The sequence below is a fragment of the Tupaia chinensis genome, unplaced genomic scaffold (assembly GCF_000334495.1).
Source record: "Tupaia chinensis unplaced genomic scaffold, TupChi_1.0 Scaffold143584_1, whole genome shotgun sequence".
NCBI lineage: Eukaryota > Metazoa > Chordata > Mammalia > Scandentia > Tupaiidae > Tupaia > Tupaia belangeri.
The window spans coordinates 1,095,451-1,097,368 of NW_006203430.1; the positions used below are offsets into that span (position 1 = coordinate 1,095,451).

At 39.4% G+C, this 1,918-nt stretch overlaps 1 long non-coding RNA gene across 1 annotated transcript in view; it reads right to left on the reverse strand.

Annotated features, from left to right (window-relative positions):
- Positions 1-337: 337 nt before the first annotated feature.
- The window catches only part of LOC102497098 (uncharacterized), a 27,684-nt gene continuing 26,103 nt past the window's right edge, over positions 338-1,918 (reverse strand). Inside the window, exon 3 of the long non-coding RNA XR_003547112.1 lies at positions 338-425. This is a non-coding gene — a long non-coding RNA (uncharacterized LOC102497098). The remainder of the gene's footprint in view (positions 426-1,918) is intronic.

The following is a 1,918-nucleotide window of genomic DNA, read 5'->3' on the forward strand; positions in this document are numbered from 1 at the left end:
TTCTTTCTTTCTCTTTTTCTTTCTTCTCTTTCTTTCTCTTTTCCTCCTTCTCTCCCTCCCTCCCCTCTCTCCCTTCCTTCTTCCCCTCTCTCCTTCCCTTCTTCCTTCTCTCTCTCTCTTTTGGTTTTCTTTCTTCTCTTTCTTTTTTCTTTCTCTTTCTTTCTTTTCTTCCTCCTTCTACCTCTTTCTTTTTCTTTCTTCTAATTCTTTCCTTTTTTCTTCTCCTTTTTCTTTTTCTTTCTCCTTTTTTCTTCTTTCTTTCTTCTTTCTTTGTTTCTTCTCTTTTATTTTTCTCTTTCATTTTCTTTCTTCTTTCTTCTAACTCTATCTTTCCTTCCTTCCTTCTTCCTTTCTTTTTATCTTTCTTTCTTTCTCTCTGCCTTTTTCTTTCTTTTAATGATTTTGCCGTAAGGTGAGTGTGCTCCCTAGAGAAGGATGGAGAAAGGGAAAGTGAGAAATTATCCCCCAGGGTGGTGGCTACCCATAATCCTTAATCTTTCATTCTCCTCTGGGGATTTGGGGCACACATGCACCAATGCCCAGCATGATTTTCAAGCCATTGGGTCCAGGACTCCAACTGTAGTCAGCCATCTGAGTGTCCAGCACTTTAACCAACACACCACTTGCTGACCCTTATTTTCTACTTTAAAATACTATCCTTATCATTTCTTCTGTGTTTATTTTTATTTTTTAAATAACTATTTATTTTACTTATTACTAGTAGTATTTTAAAATTTGCCATAGGGCACAAGTGCTCACCACAGAGCAACAGAAAGAAAAAGAGAAAGGAAAAATGAGAAAACAAACCACCGGGTCTGGGCTCGAACTGCAGTGACCATGTGGGAGTCCAACATTTTCACCACCGTACCTCCTGCTGGCCCCCATCAGTGTTTTTAATTTGCTGTCCTCTCCACCACTAAACACTCTTCACAGCATAGCCCCTTAACACACGGGGATATTAAGAGTGTCCTCAATGGCTCTTTGATATGGAGTTTCTTTTACCAGCACATAAGGTTGTAACATATTCAGTAGTATAATAAAATCATCATAGTATTTTTTTTCTTCCATAAGTTAAACAGAGAGGGACAGAGAGAAAGAGAGAGAGAGAGAGAGAGAGAGAGAAAGAGGTTCTTACCTCTAATAGGCTCTTGACACCCCAATCTACCCCCAATCTTTGCCGGTGCAGATCACAGGCATGTGTGTGCATCAGGGAGGCTTCCAGAATGCAAACCTATAACCTTCTGATGCAGGTCAGCTTTTCAGAACTTCTCGTTTTGCCACTGCACCACTGTCTAGTCCTAGTATCTGTGTTTTGGAGATTAGGGTTTGAGACTTAGATATTACTCATTCCTTCCTTACTTTATTTAACAAATATCTGTTGAAGATCAAAGCTATTTTGTTATGAAGATAATAAAAACTTAACTTTCAGGGATTCTCATTTGCACAAACCCTTTCCAAAGTCTTGAAAGAGACTCTATCAGTGTATTCATTTTTGGTCAGATGTTTTTGTAAAACTTACAATAATAATGTATTTTCACTATCATCAGTTAAAGTCACTGTCTCTTTCTCTCAGATGTCCCCTTGTGTTTTCCCAGAATGGGAAACTGCAACCATTTCTGGGTTCTGGCTAGAGTAAAGTTAATTGAGGATGTATTTAGTCTGGGTTTATGAGCTCTGAGTCATGAATAAACTCATAGTCATTTTGTGTGTGGTCAGGTTCTCGCTAACCATCCTGGTATAGGAAGTTTTCCAGTAATTCTGTTACTGCTTGCTGCCATCAGTCCACCCAGACTTCTAGCATGAAAGTGCAGGGTAGGAGGTCATAGTGGACTATGTGTATGTCCTACAGTGTTTGTCACTATCAGTACGTGGGTAGTAGGAGAAGCTAGCTAGAGCTTGCCTTTGGCACATTCTTCCG